The 20,550-nt window shown below is 43.0% G+C and overlaps 1 protein-coding gene across 2 annotated transcripts in view; it reads right to left on the bottom strand.

The window, feature by feature from the left end:
• Positions 1 to 20,550, bottom strand: part of LOC127501083 (retinoic acid receptor beta-like) — a 322,722-nt gene that overhangs the window by 74,682 nt on the left and 227,490 nt on the right. The gene's annotated exons all lie outside the window — the stretch shown is intronic.

Here is a 20,550-nt window from a genome sequence, read left to right as displayed (position 1 = left end):
AGCGGCGAAGGTCAGCTGTCATCCTGCGTCTGCGCAAGACCCGTTGAAGCTGGTGGTGTGCAGAGTCCCAGACCCTCTCGCTCTCTCTGAACCAGTAGTTGACAGATGTAACGTCCGATGGTTTCCCTGGTCTTCAGCAGCAAGAGGGTTTCATTGACCCCCGGGTGACCAGTGCCTAGTGACGTGTAGGCAGTGTGGATGAGTGGAGTGCGCCGTGCCCTGGTGGTATATTGCAAGCCTGGCGGGCAACCCGACGGAGTGTTGGCAGAGGCATTGGAGGAGGGCATGGTTTCCTCAGACCAGGAGATGGGGCTGACGATGAGGCTCTCAGGGAGGATGGTCACAGGCTCTTCGGATTTCTCTTCAGGGGCGTGCAGATGAGACAAGGCATCCGCCTTGACGTTCTTGGCACCTGGACGATAGGAGATCGTGAAGTTAAAGTGGGTGAAGAATAACGCCCAGCGTGCTTGTCTTGGGTTTAACCTCTTGGCCACCCGTAGGTACTCTAGGTTCTTGTGATCTGTGAGCACGAGGAAGGGATGTTTGGTCCCCTCCAACCAATGCCTCCACTCTCCAAGGGCCAACTTGACGGCGAGAAGTTCCCTGTTGCCGATGTCGTAGTTGACCTCCGCCGGGTTGAGCTTGCGGGAGAAGAAGGCGCATGGATGGAGTCTACTTGGGGTCCCCTGCTGCTGAGATAACACCGCTCCTAGTCAAGTCAAGTCAAGTCAAGTCACCTTTATTTATATAGCGCTTTTTACAATGCTGATTGTGTCAAAGCAGCTTTACAGTGATAAATGGTATATAATTTTGGCTGCACAGCAGCTCTTAAACAAAATGCTGTCAATGTATGCAGATGTAAAGCACTGTTGAATATCAAATGTCAAATGTCAAGTGTCCCCAACTAAGCAAGCCAAAGGCGACAGCGGCAAGGGACCCAAACTCCGACAGGTGACATCAGGTGGCAAACAGGTGGCAAATAGGTGTTAAAATGGAGAAAAAAACCTTGGGAGAAACCAGGCTTAGTCGGGGGGACAGTTCTCCTCTGGCAAACAGTGCTTTGTTACGATTCAGGTAGCTATCATAAGCCTGATAGGATCGCAACATTCAAAGTATTTATTCCAGTTCAATCCAGTTCAATCCATCGTATTCATCACGCCGGTATGGACGGTTTGTTGAGGAGCTGTGCCACTGGCTGTCGTGTCGATGAGGCCTTCACAATGGATGATCTAGTTGACTCAATCTCTGCTGACACATCAGGGGTGCGTTGTGGTCGTGTCAAGGCGTAGGTCCTCAATCTCACCTGGATACGGCCTGGATCCGGTTGACTACGGTAAACCTCGGGATAAACAGAAAGACTAATATTAGCGTAGATGCCATTCTTCTTCTGATGTAATGAGTACATCTGGTGTTATAGGAAGTGTTCCCGGTTCCGGCTGACCTAATTTATGCAGCCTAATAATCCTTTAACGGATTTGAAAAAATAAATTGATAATGTGTTACGTGTATGCCAAGTTATAGAGATGCGTTTTTAGTCTAGATTTAAACTGACAGAGTGTGTCTGCTTCCCGAACAATGCTAGGAAGATTGTTCCAGAGTTTAGGTGCCAAATAGGAGAAGGATCTACCGCCTGCAGTTGATTTTGATATTCTAGGTATTATCAGCTGGCCTGAATTCTGAGATCGCAATAGACGTGAAGGACTATAATGCATTAAGAGCTCGCTCAGGTATTGGGGAGCTAAACCATTTAGTGCTTTGTAAGTAATTAGCAAGATTTTAAAATCTATACGATGTTTAACAGGAAGCCAATGCAGTGTTGACAGAACTGGGCTAATATGGTCATACTTCCTAGTTCTAGTAAGAACTCTAGCTGCTGCATTTTGTACGAGCTGTAATTTGTTTAACAGGCGAGCGAAACAACCACCCAGTAGAGCGTTACAGTAATCTAGCCTTGAGGTCATGAACGCATGAACTAACTGTTCTGCATTTGTCATTGAGAGCATATGTCGTAGTTTAGATATATTTTTAAGATGGAAGAATGCGGTTTTACAGATGCTAGAAACATGGCCTTCAAATGAAAGATTGGTATCAAAGAGCACACCCAGGTTCCTAACTGACGACGAAGACTTAACAGAGCAGCCATCAAGTGTTAGACAGTGTTCTAGGTTAATACGTGAAGAAGTTTTTGGTCCAAAAATTAGAATCTCTGTTTTTTTCTGAATTTATTAGTAGGAAATTACTGGTCATCCAATTTTTTTATATCAGCTATGCATTCCGTCCTACTCCGGTGGTGGAGGCGTCCACCTCCACCACGAAGGGCTGGTCGGGATCAGGGTGGACGAGGAGCGGAGCGGAGCGGTGGAGAAGGCTTCCTTCAGGGTGTTGAATGCGTTGGTGGCAGCTGGTGTCCAGGACAGAGACTTGGGCTTGTTGCGGAGGAGGTTTGTAAGTGGGCTGGTGATGGAGTTGTAGTCTTGGATGAAGCGTCGGTAGAAGTTGGCGAAGCCGAGGAAGCGTTGGAGTTCTTTTATGGTAGAGGGAGTTGGCCAGTTCCTGATGGCATCCACCTTCCTCTCATCCATCCGGATGCCACTGCTGTCGATGTTGTACCCAAGGAACTGCACTGAGGGCTGATGGAAGGAGCATTTCTCGGCTTTCAGGAAGAGATGAAATTCCCTCAGGCGTTTCAGGACCTCCGCAACGTGGTGGCGATGTTCGGCCAAGCTCCGGGAGTAGATTAAGATGTCATTGATGTAAACCAAGACGAACTTGTGGAGGAACTCCCAGAGCACCTCGTGTATGAAGTCCTGGAATACGGAGGGGGTGTTGACCAGGCCATACGGCATAGCAAGATACTCATAGTGTCCAGTAGGGGTCACGAAGGCAGTCTTCCACTCGTCCCCCTAACGTATCCGGATGAGGTTGTCCGCGCTGCGGAGGTCCAACTTGGTGAAGACAGTGGCACCACGGAGATGTTCTAGCGCAGCTGGGACGAGAGGAAGGGGGTATCTGAATTTGACGGTGATGTTGTTGAGTGCCCGGTAATCAATACATGGCCACAAGCCTCCGTCCTTTTTTGCCACAAAGAAGAAACTCGAAGCAGCAGGGGAAGTAGACGCGCGGATGTAACATTACGCCAGGGCCTCCTTGATGTAATCCTCCATGGCATTCTCCTCCGGGATGGACAGGGGGTAGATCCTTCCCCTGGGCACTGACTCACCTGGAAGCAGATCGATGGCGCAGTCCCATGGTCGGTGTGGAGGCAGCTTGGAAGCTCGCTGCGGGCAGAAGACATCACTGAAGGGGGTGTAACACTGTGGTATATCCACCGAGCGTTTTTCTACTGGGCTCCCGATGGATGTGGCACAGACAGAGGTGTTCAGGACGAGGAGACGATGGAACTGGAAACTCAGAAAAACAGCTTGAGAAACAGGTTTCGCCCCACTTCAGGATCTCGCCGGTCTTCCAGGAGATGACTGGGTTGTGCTGCTCCAATCAGGGGCGCCTTAATATCACGTCAGCGGTGGATATCTCCAGAACCAGCAGATGTCATTTTTCCACGTGGAGAATCCCCACTTGCAGTTGGATGGGTCTGACACTCCGACATACGTGTCTTCTACTGAGAGGCTTTCCTGTTACTGAGTGGATCTGGTAGGTGGACGGCGTAGCCAAGGTCTTGAGCTTGAGCTGACGGCAGAGGGCGCCGGAGATAAAGTTGCCTGCTGACCCAGAATCAAGGAGTGCAACAACTGGAATGGAAACATCAGCAGCAGTAAGGTTTACAACAGTGGTGAGTGGCTTCATCTTATTTATAGAGGGAATGATGGCACTTACCATGGGACGAGGAGGACGAATTGGGCATGTGGAGATTACATGCCCAGGAGAACCACAATAGAGGCACAGATTCTGGGTCAGCCGTCTCTGCTGTTCAGTGGACGTGAGTCTGGAGTTGTCCAATAGCATGGGCTAGTGGGCTGGTTCTGGAGGACTGACGGACTCTGGTCGATGGAGAGCGGTGTTGAATAGTGGCTGGCCCTGGTGCTCTTCAAGACACGACTGCATACGAGTGTCGAAGCGTATGGAGAGTTGGATGAAGCGTTCGAGCCCGATGGAATCCTTGTATGCAGCAAAGTGCAACCGCACTCGAGGGTCCAACCCTTGACGGTAGGTAGTTATCAGAGCTTGTTCGTTCCAACCACTTGAAGCAGCAAGCGTTCTGAATTGCAAAGCATAGTCGTTCAAAGTCATTGTGCCTTGTTTCAAATTATACAGTTTCTCACCTATTGAAGAGTCCGAGGCTGGCTTCCCGAAGACCGCTGCAGTGAGCTACGAAGCCAGAGTAAGACTGAGTGACAGGATTATTTTAAGACCAAATGGAATCGGCCCATTGCAGTGCTTTGCCCTGTAGCTGTGAAATTATGAACGCTACCTTGGAGGTTTCGGTGGGATAGTAGTGTGGTTGCATCTCCAGGACCAGCGAACATTGCAGGAGGAATCCGCTGCAATCCTCCGCCGAATCAGAGAAGGGCGCCGGTTTGGCCATGGGACTGGCGTGCACAGGCAGTGAAGGAGTGGTGGTTGTGTTGACGGAGGTGATCGCAGGTGGTGGTGATGGCGGGTTGACGGTGAGTGCTCGGCGCAAAGCGTCAACGAGCTCTTGGAAGGGATCCGGATGACACATGCTGGTGTCTAACGGTTTTGGTCCGGTCTTCTGTTACAGTACAGAAGGGTCGGAGACAGGAGATCACAGATAAGGATGTTTATTTGACACACAGCAGAGTAAACAGTCGTGCAGGTGAGTATAAGGTAAACTTCTGAGTGAATGGTGATAAGTAGATGAATGATACTGTCCTTTGTGTTTGTAGAGGTGAAGATCCTGGATGACTAAGATGAACAACGCTGGAGACAGGAGACACTCACACACAGACTGGGAACACAGGAGGAGACTTGGAAACAGGTAAATAGATAGCTGGGAGTCCTTGAGGTAAGCATGTAGGTAAGTCTAGATGTGAACGAGACCGGACAGTGACTGAGTGAGTGTGAGTGTCTCTTATACTGGTGCAGACTGGCGTGCTGATGAGGTGCAGGTGTGTGTGATCAGTACTCAGGAGATGGAGTGCGCTGTGATTGGAGGGTGTTGGAGCCTGGCGTGTCTGTGACACCACGTGAGGAAGATCCGTTTAGATCCGCTTTGATGGACAACAAAGTTGAGTAGAGTTATCCCTGGATGGAGCTCTGGATAGAGTTAGTCCAGGAAGATTTGTCTGTAAGGGTACTGTTTAAATGCACAGCTACCTGACAAATATAAATATTTTTACAGTTAAGGAAGGAATCGCGTGTGGAAGATCTGTTTAGATCCACTCTAATGGATAGATCAGTTTAGATCTGCTCTGATGGAATACAAAGTGGAGTTAGCCCTGGTGGCTACAAATGTTCTGACTGAAACTCCCTGACTCTTCCATCCAGATATTCTCTGATTTTATTGTTATTTTATTTCTTATGCATTCCATTTTTATTCTTATGTACTTGTTTCCTCTTTATGTAAAGCACTTTGAATTACCATTGTGTATAAAATGTGCTATACAAATAAAATTGCCTTGCCTTGCCTTAGCATCTTGTGACAACAACACGCACCTAGAGTGGGACCAAAGGTGAGGAACCGGGGTCTGAACCACATAGAAAGGGAACGAAGCTGCAGTGCGTAACCATTACCATAACATGGATTTTTAGAAAGTGCACAAAGCGTTAACCCTCTGGAGTCTGAGGCTGATTTGGGGCCCTGGAGAAGTTTTGACATGCCATGACATGCCCTTGACATGACATTTGTGCTTTTTTCAGTTGTTCATAAACATATTAATGGAAAAGGTGTCATAACACTGTATTCAGCACGAACTAGGCTACCATAATATGTGAGCAACATGTATGTACATGTTTGTATTTTTGAAGGAATAACGTTTATGCGTGGTTATTGAAAAAACAAAAAACTTAAGTCACTGAAATAAGGCCAAGAAACAAATATTAAATATGTGTTCACAAGACTTCTAGGTATTGGAGGTTGTAGACTAGAATTTTTGCTTCAAAATGATGTAAATATTATCCTGCCTACTCGTTCATATAAAACAATATAGAGATTTAAATTTTGTACACTAAATTTTGACACTTTTTGTCAAGACACACCGTATGCATGGAGGTGTGAATCTTCATGAATAATGCTGTAATTCACACCTGAAAAGACAAAGACCCGCATAATGACCTGTATAATGACCTGCATAATGAGCCCCTTCAGTCAGGTAGGCTATGTGAAAAAACCCTCTGTCAGCTGTATTAACGTTAATATAATGTCCACTCTTGACAGAAAACATGATTTTTGTGATCTCATGCATGCGCGTATAATTGCACATCATGTGAAGAAAATTTTGTATAGGCCTATTATAGTTTAAATTACAGTACCAGTCAAAAGATTGGACGCATTACTATTATAATGTTTTTAAAAGAAGTCTCATGTTCATCATGCTGTATATCAAAAATACAGAAAAAAACAGCAATATTGTTAAATATTATTACAATTTAAAATAATGGTTTTCTATTTCAATATACTTTAAAATATAATGTATTTCTGTGATGCAAAGCGTCTGAATATTCATGTTACCTCTATGGCATTTCATATAGGCTTTTAGCTTTAAAGCATGCACATTTGGAGAAATATTGATGGATTCTCATATGTTTATGTAAATGTTCTATACAAAGGAGTAATATTTATTCAATATTTATTGTCATAACTATGAGCGCTGGATACTGTGTTTTCAATTCATACTTGCAGCTGGAGGGCGCTCTGTGCACATTTAGTCCACAAATGACTCGTAAAGAAGAACAGGCATACCATGTGAGATTCCAGGAACTAACAGAGGCTTCCAGAGATCGCTAACCATGGCTATAACATGCAGATAGACACTTTTGAAGATAATAAATACACGACTGCGACAATGTATACATGTATTGCCTCAGAATTTGCATCTGAATAGAGCGCTTGCTCCGTGGGTGAGGATGAATTAGTTGATAATGAGCTGACTCACGGACATCTGACGTGTCTCTCTTTTCATACAGATTACATAAACAGAGAATTTTTGTTTTCAATTTGACTTACACGATTTAAAACCTGACATTTTCTGAGAACTATCAGATTGGACTTCGTTCAGAAGGAGACGACAGATCACGCATCATGTTAGTTTTCTTTATTTTGCAAAAAGCACAACATTTTGTTTTTACTCTGAGCGTACACAAATAAAAGAAGACATTCTATAGTTTCAATTGATATATTACTTCTGTCTATGACAAAAAATGATGGAGTATTTTAAGTCTGTTTGGCTGCAATGTGAAAAAAATCCTGCAAAACGCACCAACGCGTTTCCCGACTCCAGAGGGTTAAAACGTTGCTTGGACAAAATCCCCTGGTTTTGAGCCACAACTGAAGAGGTCTCATGTACAAAAGGCCCATCGGGACCACCGTGGATGCAGCTACCATTATACCTATGATTTTTTTTAACAGTAATGTCCTAACCTAGCCTGATGTTGCTTAGGGTGTTTAAAATGGTCTCAGCCTCAGAGAGACAAGTTGAGCGAGGATTGATCTCATTGTCAAAGCGCAAGCTCTTAAAACTGAGTCGGTGCGGGGTGAGAAGGCTAGGTTGAATGGAAGAACCTGATATTGGTAAGCTTCGCCCCGAAAGCAGACCTCAGAAACTTCCTGCACAGTGGCAATATTTCTATGAAAATCTTTAAGATTGATCGTGACGAGAAAATCACAATGTTGAATTTGTGACAAGATCATCTTGATAGTAGCATCTTCTGACGGAACAGTTCAAGCCTCAAGGATTTTTAAAATCGGACGCAGTCCCCCATCTTTTCCGAACCAGGAAGTATCGACTGTAGTAGCCTGACTTTCTCTCTGGGAGGGGAACATGTTCTATGGTCCCTTTGTCCAGAAGTGATTGTCTTGTGACAGCAAATGCGCCTGCTCCAGTTTCACAGTAGTGGGGACCACGCTGTTAAAATGTAGAGGGCAGTGTATAAATTTTAATGCTTCCTGTTGGGGGGATGTTAAATGCTCTGTGTCCTGGGCGATAACAGGAAGCAACAGAACATCTAACATTTCACTGGAAACCGCTGCCCTCCAAATCACCAGAGGTGGCGGGGATGTTACAGTGGTTTTGTGTGGGTGTCGGGTAGGAGCTGATTGATGTATTTTACATGGCCGGTCTCGAAGGGGCACACCCCCACAGACCTGGGCACAAAACATCCTCAGAATTTTTGTTTCAGGTCTATTATGAGGCTGCTGAGTGCGACGAGCTGGTCCCCTGTCTTTACGAGGGGGAGCGCGACTCACCACACTCTGCTTTAACAGCCTGACATGCTGACTGAAACGCCTTCCCCACCAGCATTGATGTTATTATGCAGGGCTTGGTGGGGAGTGCTGTCTCTTTAAGTAACAATGATATCCAGAGAAGAGATAGCTTGCGAGCCTATCTTCAAACTGGGCATCATCGTATAACCACACACCCTTGCACCCACAATAGTCAAATAAGTTGACGTTGAGGACATAAAGGCATGTGAAAAATAAGGTTTTCCCCATAAACGAGTTAACATTATGGAGATCCTTAAGAAGGGCAGTCTAGCTGTAATCTGGCCACTACACAAGTCACCACCTCGAGTAGCTCCTTACACGCTTTATCATAATGGGAGGATCGCTCGGAGGCGGCACTCTCAAAGTCCATCTTTTAGATGGCTATTTCACTCTTTAATTTTTCTCATAATTAAATGTAGACAAAAAACAGCCAGAAATATATTAATACAAGCATCTAACTTCTCAATTAGATCAGTATTATATTTAATTCCTCAGCATTAAATACAGCCAAATATCAATCAGACAAATAAACATGGTCTGGATGAAAGGCTGTGCTTAATCTTTCATAAGATTAGCCTGGTATGCATGTAACAGTAATTTTGTGCAGCGCAGTACCAGCCTGACTCACTGCCTGACAAATGCCTATGATGATGCGCTCTCAGGGGAGAGATAGCCCATAAGCGTCTCTCCGATCTGCGTTTGTTTGTTTTGTTGATTGCTCATTTTCTTGTCTTTCTTTTACACTTGTGTGACAGAGATTGAAAAGAGAAGGTTTTCTGCACACTGCCTAACAAAATCTAACTCCTAACAGAGAAGAGAGAACTTGAGCAGAGCTTGAGGAGTCGCACACACATCACAGAATGGTCTGAAGACAAAAGACCTGCTGATGCACCTGTGCCACATGTAATTATAGCTTCTGATGCGTGCGCATTCCCATGACGTCAATGCCGAGGCTATAAAAGTTCAAAGTCAATTTCATTGACGTGTTCCACACATATTCACAGCTGGTCACACCAAAAGGCGTTCCCATAGTGCTGAATCAAGCGCAGTATTAAGTGTAGCAAGGGAACACACTTGTAGTTTTTAGTATTTAATTTTGATAAATGCATTAATAGAAAAACTGCAGTGCTTCATTATGCAGTGAATACTGAACTGTTTTGCCAACATTAGAGTGTTTAGTTTGCTGTGTTTTGAGAGCAACTATTCAACAATATTACTGATCTGCCTGCATTGACACCACTGTATGAGAACTAATCTGAGCTGGATGATGACATCACTGGTTTCTCCAGAGCTGCTGTATAGATAAATTAACTAAATTAATAACTAATGATTTTTACAATGGAAATGAAACGATACTGAACTTACTTAAGCTGGGCAATGACACTATTTTCTTTTAGAGCTGCTGTACAGCCAAAATAAACTTTGTTATGTAGTGATCAGCAGGCAGACATAAGGGAAGACTCCCCTCATCACCTCATCTGCCATGATGAAAAGCACAGGACTCCAAAACTCACACCTCCAAGAGAAGCAAACAAGGAAATAGATAGGCTAGTAGATAAGCCTATCAAGACAATCACCCTGACCATTTGTGCAAAGGAAGAATGATGACATTAGCATGTCATTAAGCAGGCTAATCCTATCACAATTTACCCCATTGTTCACCCCAGTCCCTCAGTCCTAAGACCTGAGGTGTGAACTGAACTCCACTCACCAAACAAGTTTGCCATGTGGCTCGAGGTCACAAAGGACACAAAATAGACACTCAGTGGACAAAATGGAGCAAATCTTCTCCATTTCTATTATCAGAACCCTATATACTTAATGAGAGTTGTTTGTGTACATGCAAAATATACAAACTTGCCTATTAAGGTATACATTAATGCATAGGTAAAAGTTCAATATAACTTAATGATGTTGAGTTACGATGCCTAGGTTAATCTGAAATTGTTTTGGAAAGTGAATTATGCATAGGAAAAACCTTAAGAACATTGTTCTAAACATGAACTTTAAGCTATGCAAATGAACCTCATGCAAGAGGGGGGCCATCCAGTGGCCACCTCTGACAGCATCAGCCAATCAAAATACTGGATCTGAAAGGTGCCAATTTGCATTTCCCTCCTTCTTGGGACAGGTTAAAAGACTTGTTTCTGAGACAGAGAATTGTTCCAGTTTGACGGGTTACTGCAGTTTCCAGTTCTGGTTCCAGGCCCCAGTTCCTGTTCCAGTCCCGGTTCAAGGTTCTGGTCCCAAGATGTGCTAAGCTAAGTCCAACTCTGACTCTGAAGCTCTAAAGAGAGAAACAAGGAAGTTCTGCAAGGAGTGAATTTGGGGATTTTGAAAACTGCAACTGAGACAACGACGACAAGCTTAGCCCCCCATCTTCAAAATATCTTCTGCACCAACTTCAAAATCCTCTCATCAGAGATCCTCCAGATCTGCATGTTCCAGACTGCCCGGATCTGCACTGACTTCAGAATCTAAAGATCCTTCCGTCTGCGTGTTCCAGAGAATAAGGATCGTCTGCACAGACATCAGAACCTTCAAGGCTTCTTCTTCTACGTGTTCCCGGAAAAGGACCTTCCCTGTGCTCCAGAAGTTCAACGTTCACAAGTACTTCGTGTTCAAGGCTATGAAACGGATTTCAAACTACTACTTCCCACTGCAACGATGCTCAGCTCAACAAGTGGAAGACATCACCCTCAGATTCACCACAAACCTCTTTCTAGAGACCTTGGCATTAGTGTATATTGTCAGTATATGCTTATGTAATTTGAATTATATTTTGCATAGCTGATATCAGTTAATAACAAATAATCTCTCGGTTTATTTGTTGAATTCAGAATAAGGTTTACCTTATTTCTTCTAGAGAAACTGTAGTTTATCTTTCATAAGATTAACTTGTAACTGCCATAGTAACATGCTACTCATTCATTTGCATTTATTAATCTTTTTGCACTTTATCCATTCAGTAGATGTTAGTTACTCTTGTCTATGCTTTTGTTAATAAAATCCATTTATTACACTTGTGTGAGGCTCTACATGTTAACGATATCTCACAAATCCTTCAGATTGGTCAGATGATGAACTTCCTCCAATAATTGTAATTCAGTCAACAATCTTCCATGATTGCTCTTTATTTTCAAGGTGAGACTGGGCTGGTGCCCCGGAAATATTGGAAGGAATCATCTGACTCAATATTAATACAAAATATTAATATTAATATTTAAGACCATAAGCCACTAAATTTGTGGTACCCTCGAGTGAGGCTAGTCCAAAATCACTACAGTTACATTATTTTCCTGCTATCACTGTAAAGCTGTAAAAACAATCTGCACTGTAAAAAAGCACTATATAAATAAAGGTGACTCAACTGATATAAAAAACTTATATAAAAAAAGCAATTCTAAATTGAAAGTTAATGATGACAATTAATAATAAACAATACTGAAATTCTAGCTCAAACAATGCAGTTTCCTGGAAATTAAGTTATTCTACGTGCTAGAGTTTTTACAACAAAAGCCAAACCAACAAGAGACAGCCTGTCATTTAAAGATGAGTGTTTTTGTTTGTGAACAGAATCCATGATTACCCACAATCCACTGCTGCTGAAGAACTCCTCAGAGCTAATGGAGCCGTCATGTCAATCTAAGCCACCTTACACTGAACCAATGCTATATTTACACACACTGCCACTGCTAGCTATCTCCACATGGAGCACACAGTCACTGTCATTAAAATCATGCCTTATCTGTCAGTCAGTCAAAACTCCCCTACATCTAGTGTTTAGATGTCAAGGACTTTCCAGAGCTGTGTCAGTCTGAAGTGTAGTAGAGTTCTCACAAGTGTAATGGAAGATTAATGATGTTTTTATAACATGTGATAAATCACTGTGAATTGGGGGTGGGGGGATGGTCTTGTTAAATAATAGACATGGTAAGTCATGGAAAACACTTTTCATTTTATCATATGAGACAAGATGGATCTGCTTAAGTCCATGTTCCATCAAATATTAATAACAGTATTGATGTTAAAATCAGCAAAACCAAAGTAGCTAATTTTATTTGATTGTCATTGATTTGCCAGTGTGTCAGACTGAAGAGACAGTGGGAAATATTATGCAAGATACTGAATAGGTTGGGCAGCACGGTTGCTCAGTGGTTAGTGGTTAGCACTGTTGCCTCAAAGCAAGTAGGTCCCTGGTTTGAGCCCCAGCTGAACCAGGAGTCCTTTCTGTGTGGAGTTTGCATGTTCTCCCCATGTCAGCGTGGGTGTACTCCGGTTTTTCCCCACAGTCCAAAGGTTAGGTGAATTGGAGAGTTAAAATTACCTGTATGTGAGAGCCCTGTGATGGACTTGCCATCTGTCCAGGGTGCTTTCCCCTGCCTCTGGCCTAAAAAAAAAAAACTGGGATAGGCTCCAGCCCTATGACCCCAGAAGGTCGTATAAGGAAATAGATATAGAACAGGTCTGTACTGTATAGAAAAATTATTTATAGTAGACTTTATGGAATTGATCACTTCTATATCACCTATGAATAAAGGATTACAGCATAGGAGCTAAACATTTGATCATCCACTAATGCTGTGGCTCAAACTATAATCAAACAGCCTTTTTAATTTAATTCAGTGACATTGCAAGTTTAAGTAGATTGTAGAAACATTGGCACACATGGCTATTTGTATAACATTTGTTTCCCTTTCAAATGGGAACTCTAAACTGCGTCTGCTGACGTCACTATCGGTGCACCTGAGAGTATAAAAGGGTGCCTGTAGTACACGTCATCAGCTTTTTTTGTGCTGTTTGCTTGCGTACGTGTGAAGGCGAATACTATGGGAAAGCACTTAACCAAGTGTTTTTTAGGAAGCGTGTCAGAGATACTTGACACCTGAGGACACACACGACTTGTGCATGGTTAAGTATCATGCACATTCAATTCTCGAAGGAGCAGAATGTGCTCATTGTGCGAATTTCTCCATGAAGAAGCTTAGTTCACACCTGTTCCTATTCTCGAGGGATGTGGGGCAGGTGTCTGTGCCCCTGGCTCGGGAACTGCAATGCGTGAGGCAAAGAGGAGACTGAGTTTGTGGGGATCACAGGTTGGCTGAGAAATTAGAGCTAGGTACAGTATGTCCCTCTTGCGTTCTTCAGTCATTAACTCAAGCAATCTGCTGGATCAGAACGTTCTTTCTCTTGAATCTTCCGATCCAGCAGATATTGCTTTATTGGCATCTAGCCAGGAAGAGCTGGATGTAGCTGAGGAGGGTGAAGATGTTATCAGTGAGCCCTCCCAGCTTGCCAGCCCCGCATATGAGGAGTTGTTGGAGGTTATGGCCCATGCCACGGAAAGACTAGATCTGACATGGTGGCGCAAAAGACGGAAGATCACTCGTGGCAAACTTGACAAACGATTCCTGTCTGGACATAACCATCTCATGAGCCTTCTGTTTCTTCCTGATCTCCATGCTTAGGTAGAGAGATCATGGGGGAAACCATATTCGACCTGCATTCATCCATTCCATCGTGTGAATTGTGTGAATGTGGAGGGATTGCATGAGCATGGATATGTGTCAATGCCTCCCATTGAAGAGACGCTTGCAAGCTATCTCTCAGTGGGTGAGGTGTCCTCTTTGAAGGCTCTTGAATGGTAGGGCATATGCGGCAGTGGGTCATGCCAGGGGTGCCTTGCACACAATGGTGGTGTTGCATGCATACCAGACGCACCTGCTGAAAGATTTGGAGCAGGGCCAGGGTCTGTCCCCTGAGGCGGTGGCTGAACTGCGCCACACTACAGATTTGGCTCTCTGGGCTACCAAAGAAACAGCCGCTGTGATTGGTCGATCTATGGCAGTGATGGTGGCCACAGTGGTCGGGAAGTTCAGGGAGGCAAATCGGCAGCATTTAAAAAAAATATACCGCGCTGGTCCATATCTTTGCCAAAAACCTCAAAGGAGCCTGGCCCATTACGGTCTGAGGACTAGAGGCAGGGCCTCCTTTTTCTATGAGTAGGGCGCAGAGAAGGCGTGACACAAGGTGGAAGAATCAAGATCTCAGGGAGGTTATTCAGAGAATGTGGTCTGAGCGATCTCAAATCATTGAGGAGAAATAACATCTCTCCTCCTTCTCTCTCCTTTCCCCCCACCCCCTGAATAAGGGGTAAGAGAGTTTTTTTTCCCCAGCACGCTTACATCAGGCCCTGAGGTTGGTAATGGCACATATCATTTATTTATGATCTGCCTTCTGATAGGTTCAGCACAGGATTTGAGAGTATAATGCAGCAGTATCGAGTGGTTGTAGCCAGCACTTTGTGGGTAAGTTAGTATTCTGGGTTGAGAGTAGAGCAGAACCCTCCTCCATTGCTGAGGGGCCTAAAACAGGGTTATCCGCTCCCCATAAGAGCGTTCTGTCTGATCTTTTAGAACCCGATGAGAAGTGACTTTTGCCTAGAATTTGCATGCCTTCTCGTTGTAAGGCACCTCCAGGAGTGTTGGAGTCTTAAGATCCTGGGTATATCCATGAAGACAGCAGTATCGAGTAGTTGGAGATAGCTCTTTGCGAACTACCCTTCATAAGCGAGTCTTCAAGGTTGAGTGTAAAGGAACCCTCCCCTGTGGTTAGGGTCTTAAAATAGGGTCCTCCGGTCCCCAATGAGAGTTTTTCTGGTCTCTTAGAACCTAACGAGAAGTGGCTGTTGCCTAGAATTTGCAATCCTTTTTGTTGTAAGGCACCTTCAGGATTGCTCCTGTCTGCCTCGCTGCTCAGAGTGGTTTGCGTCTGTAACTCCGTATAGCTTTGTTTTGAATCTCTTACTTTCATTCATTGTTGCTTATATTATCATTACCTTATATATAATATTGCCTACCACATTAATCTGACGTCGCTAGCTTTTAATCTTTGAATCTAAATCGCTATTACAACGTGTTTGCATCTCGCTAGCTTGTTAACTTGTCATCAGTCTCTCGCGCGCTCATTTTCTTTTCAACGCGTTCATCAAACAGCTGTGGTAAGTCGGATCAGTCTACAAACACGGTGAGTCATGTCATCCTCTCCTAGTGTTATATCGTATTCTGTTTGCCACATGTTCAGTATAGCTTTCTCTGTCAGCGACGAGGGATTTACATGTCATAAATGTAGGGAAATAGTCAGGCTGACAGAGAAAATCTCAGAATTAGAGACACGCATCCAAACTTTAATTGAGGATAGTAAGAATGTAAGGGCTTCAGATACTGTTTTGGATGCGACTAGCTAACTCTGTACATTGTTCGGTTCCGGCTGTAGAGTCCGCGCAGCAGGGCACTTGGGTAACGGTGAGGCGGCCTAGCCGTGGAAAACACCACTCTTCCATTCCAATAAGAACATCAAACAGGTTCTCCCCACTCAGTGAAACACCCACTGAGAATCCTGTTGAAAGTGCCCTAGTTATTGGCGATTCTATTACACGGAACGTGAAAATAGAGACACCAGCCACCATAGTCACATGTTTGCCAGGAGCCAGAGCACCTGACATTAAAGCAAATTTAAAAGTGCTGGCTAATGCTAATCGTAAATACTCTAAAATCATTATTCACGTCGGCACTAATGATGTTCGACTTCGCCAGTCGGAGATCACTAAAATTAACATTAAAGAGGTGTGTGAACTCGCAAGTACAATGTCAGGAAAAGTAATCTGCTCTGGTCCCCTTCCTGTTTGTCGGAGTGATGAGATGGTTAGCAGATTATCATCACTCAATGGCTGGCTGTCTAAGTGGTGTCCGCAGAATAATATAGGTTTCATAGACAATTGGAAAAGTTTTTGGGGGAGACCTGACCTGTTGAAAAGAGATGGTATTCATCCCCCCTGGGATGGTGCTGCTCTTCTCTCTGGTAATATGGCACATAGTCTTAGAGCTGAAACATGACAAACTGGGGTCCAGGTCAGGAAGCAGACATACTGGCTAAACCGACCGTCTGCTAGCTGCCTCACGTTACAGAAGTCAGATAATTCCCAACACATAGAAACTCTTACACCTAGATATTATCACATAGAGACTGTGTCTGTACCCCGAATTAGTAAAAACAAAAAACTTCCAAACCCATTTAGTGGTAAAAATTTAACTGATGTTCAACAAATAAAAAATAGAGATAATACTGATAAACAAATGATAAAGCTTGGGTTGTTTAAATATTAGATCCCTTTCTTCAAAAGCACTTATTGTAAATTATATTATCACAGACAATAATCTGGATTTGCTGTGTTTGACAGAAACTTGGCTAAAATCAGACGATTACATTACTTTAAATGAGTCTAGCCCTCAAGGTTATTATTTTCGACACAATCCTCGTCAGAAAGGCAAAGGGGGAGGTGTTGCTGTAATTTATAGTAATATTTACAGTATTAGTCAAAAATCTTTCAAATATAAATCCTTCGAAGTGATGGTACTTTATGTAACATTATGTAAGTTGACATTTGTGCTGGCTACTGTATACAGGCCACCAGGACACCATACAGACTTTATCAAAGAATTTGCTGATTTTCTATCGGAGTTAGTACTAGCTGCAGATAAAGTCCTTGTTGTTGGTGATTTTAATATCCATGTAGATAATGAAAAAGACGCATTAGGATTGGCATTTACAGACATTCTAAATTCTATTGGAGTTTGGAAAACACGTGTCAGGACCCACTCATTGTCGTAATCATACTTTAGATCTAATATTGTCACATGGAATCGATATTGATGCCGTTGAAATTCTGCAGCAGAGCGACGACATCTCAGATCATTATCTAGTCTCGTGTATACTACATTTAGTCAAGGCTGCTAAACTGCCTCCCTGCCATAAATATGGTAGAACCATCACTTCTACCACTAAAGATCGCTTTATAAATAATCTTCCTGATCAGTTTCATCGCCTTAGCATACCAGATAGCTTAGAAGACCTCGATGTTGCAACAGAAACTATTGCCTCTGTCTTTTCCAGCACATTAGACTCAGTTGCTCCTTTGCGTTTAAAAAAGATTAAGGAAATTAATCCAATGCCGTGGTACAATGAGCACACTCAGGCCCTAAAGGTAGCAGCCAGAAAAATGGAGCGCAGCTGGAAGAAAACAAAATTAGAAGTTTTTCGCATTTCGTGGAGAGAGAGAATGATTGAGTACAGAAAGGCCTTAAAAACTGCTAGATCTGCCTATTTTTCAAAACTTTTAGAAGAAAATAAGCACAACCCTAGGTATTTATTTGATACAGTGGCTAAATTAACAAGAAATAAAGCTTCAACTTCTGATGTTTCCAAAGAGCACAGCAGTAATGACTTTATGAACTTCTTTACTTGCAAGATTGACAATATTAGAGAGAAAATTATAACCATGCAACCATCTACTACAGTATCGCGTCAGACAGTGCATTGTAGTGTCCCTGAGGAAAAATTCAATTCATTTACTGCTTTAGGAGAGGAAGAATTGTCTAAACTTGTTAAATCATCAAAATCAACAACATGTATGCTAGACCCTATACCGACTAAGCTATTGAAAGAGATGCTTCCAGAGGTCATAGATCCTCTTCTTAATATCGTTAATTCATCTTTATCACTAGGATACGTACCGAAAACTTTTAAGCTGGCTATTATTAAACCTCTTATTAAAAAACCTTGATCCTAGAGAATTAGTCAATTACAGGCCGATCTCAAATCTCACTTTTCTGTCAAAAATACTAGAAAAGGCAGTATCATCACAACTATGTTCCTTTTTAGAAAGAAATAGTATCTATGAGGATTTCCAGTCAGGATTTAGACCGTACCATAGTACTGAGACTGCTCTCATTAGAGTTACTAATGATTTGCTCTTATCATCAGATCGTGGTTGTATCTCTCTATTAGTGTTACTGGATCTTAGTGCTGCATTTGACACTATTGATCACAATATTCTTTTAAATAGACTCGAAAATTATGTTGGCATTAGTGGAATTGCACTGTCATGGCTCAAATCATACTTATCTGACCATTATCAGTTTGTAGTAGTAAACGAAGAGATGTCATATCGATCACAAGTTCAATATGGAGTACCGCAAGGCTCAGTACTAGGACCGTTGCTGTTCACTCTGTACATGCTACCCTTGGGAGGGTAGGAAGCATGGCGTTAGTTTTCACTATTACGCTGATGATACTCAGCTCTATATTTCTTTGCGCCCTGACGAAACTTACCAATTCACAAAATTAACGGAATGCATATCTGATATAAAAAATTGGATGACCAGTAATTTCCTACTACTAAATTCAGAAAAAACAGAGATTCTAATTTTTGGACCAAAAACTTCTTCATGTAATAACCTAGAATACTGTCTAACACTTGATGGCTGCTCTGTTAAGTCTTCGTCGTCAGTTAGGAACCTGGGTGTGCTCTTTGATACCAATCTTTCATTTGAAGGCCATGTTTCTAGCATCTGTAAAACCGCATTCTTCCATCTTAAAAATATATCTAAACTACGACATATGCTCTCAATGACAAATGCAGAACAGTTAGTTCATGCGTTCATGACCTCAAGGCTAGATTACTGTAACGCTCTACTGGGTGGTTGTTCTGCTCGCCTGTTAAACAAACTACAGCTCGTACAAAATGCAGGAGCTAGAGTTCTTACTAGAACTAGGAAGTATGACCATATTAGCCCAGTTCTATCAACACTGCATTGGCTTCCTGTTAAACATCGTATAGATTTTAAAATCTTGCTAATTACTTACAAAGCACTAAATGGTTTAGCTCCCCAGTACCTGAGCGAGCTCTTAATGCATTATAGTCCTTCACGTCTATTGCGATCTCAGAATTCAGGCCAGCTGATAATACCTAGAATATCAAAATCAACTGCAGGCGGTAGATCCTTCTCCTATTTGGCACCTAAACTCTGGAACAATCTTCCTAGCATTGTTCGGGAAGCAGACACACTCTGTCAGTTTAAATCTAGACTAAAAACGCATCTCTTTAACCTGGCATACACATAACACATTATCAATTTATTTTTCAAATCCGTTAAAGGATTATTAGGCTGCATAAATTAGGTCAGCCGGAACCAGGAATACTTCCTATAACACCAGATGTACTCATTACATCAGAAGAAGAATGGCATCTACGCTAATATTAGTCTTTCTGTTTATCCCGAGGTTTACCGTAGTCAACCGGATCCAGGCCGTATCCAGGTGAGATTGAGGACCTACGCCTTGACACGACCACAACGCACCCCTGAAGTGTCAGCAGAGATTGAGTCAACTAGATCATCCATTGTAAAGGCCTCATCAAACTCAACAAACCATCCATACCGGCGTGATGAATACGATGGATTGAACTGGATTGAACTGGAATAAATACTTTGAATGTTGCGATCCTATTGGGCTTATGATAGCTACCTGAATCGTAACAAAGCACTGTTTGCCAGAGGAGAACTGGCCCCCCGACTAAGCCTGGTTTCTCCCAAGGTTTTTTTCTTCATTTTAACACCTATTTGCCATCTGTTTGCCACCTGATGTCACCTGTTGGAGTTTGGGTTCCTTGCCGCTGTCGCCTTTGGCTTGCTTAGTTGGGGACACTTGACATTTGACATTTGATATTCAACAGTGCTTTGCATCTGCCTACACTGACAGCATTTTCTTTAAGAGCTGCTGTGCAGCCAAAATTATATACCATTTATCACTGTAAAGCTGCTTTGACACAATCTGCATTGTAAAAAGCGCTATATAAATAAAGGTGACTTGACTTGACTTGACCTTCAGGAGTGCTGGAGTCTTGAGATCCTGGACATATCCCATATCCATGAGGACAGCAGAATCGAGTGGAAGTATCTAGCTCTTTGCAAGCTCCCCTTGGCAAGTGAGCCTTTAATGTTGAGTGTAGAGCAACCCTCCCCCACTACTGAGGGGCTAAAAGCAGGGTCCTCTGCTCCCCAGGGATTTTACCCATCTCACCCAGTTGGCTTGCTTAGTTGGGGACACTTGACATTTGACATTTGATATTCAACAGTGCTTTGCATCTGCCTACATTGACAGCATTTTCTTTAAGAGCTGCTGTGCAGCCAAAATTATATACCATTTATTACTGTAAAGCTGCTTTGACACAATCTGCATTGTAAAAAGCGCTATATAAATAAAGGTGACTTGACTTGACTCATAGGACCCAATGAAAAGTGGCTTCTTGC

The sequence above is a fragment of the Ctenopharyngodon idella genome, chromosome 19, assembly GCF_019924925.1.
Source record: "Ctenopharyngodon idella isolate HZGC_01 chromosome 19, HZGC01, whole genome shotgun sequence".
Classification (NCBI taxonomy): domain Eukaryota; kingdom Metazoa; phylum Chordata; class Actinopteri; order Cypriniformes; family Xenocyprididae; genus Ctenopharyngodon; species Ctenopharyngodon idella.
This window is presented reverse-complemented; position numbering and strand designations above follow the sequence as displayed.